The sequence below is a fragment of the Oryzias melastigma genome, linkage group LG24 (assembly GCF_002922805.2).
Source record: "Oryzias melastigma strain HK-1 linkage group LG24, ASM292280v2, whole genome shotgun sequence".
In the NCBI taxonomy this organism is placed as follows: domain Eukaryota; kingdom Metazoa; phylum Chordata; class Actinopteri; order Beloniformes; family Adrianichthyidae; genus Oryzias; species Oryzias melastigma.
This window is the reverse complement of record NC_050535.1, coordinates 22,255,526-22,256,050: the sequence shown is the minus strand read 5'-3', so window position 1 is coordinate 22,256,050 and position 525 is coordinate 22,255,526.

The window sequence follows — 525 nt, the reverse complement described above, 5'->3', positions numbered from 1 at the left end:
TCAGAGCCAGCTTTTGGGCTTTCAAAATAACCAAACAATCTTGCAAAAGTATTGCAAAATGAATTTGGCATGTTTCCTTAGTTCATTTTTTTCCCCAGACTGAGGCAGTAGATGGTATGTACTGAACTTAGACTAGAACTTTTTTATTGTTGGAGTTTGTTAAATTTTTGTTGTGTTATTTTGTCATGTTTAGTTAAGGTCAAATTAGTTAAATTTAAAGTGCAAAAGATACTTGTGTCCTTAAAACTGACTTGGTAATTTTAGTTAATTTGAAAAGTTTTTGTTTTTAATTTACTTGAGTTTGGTTTAGTCTATTAGTGTTTAAGGGAAAACTTCCCTCTTTGAAAAGGTTTTCCTGGTTGAGGGTCATGTTCTCCGTAAATACATGTTTAAAAAGAAAAACGACAATATTAGTCAACAGAATTCTGGCCATTTTGGAACATACTTTGTTGTTTTCAAGAACACAGCTTTTCTCACAAACCGAAATATTGAGACCTAGCTCCAGTAGGACACTCTGCATGACCA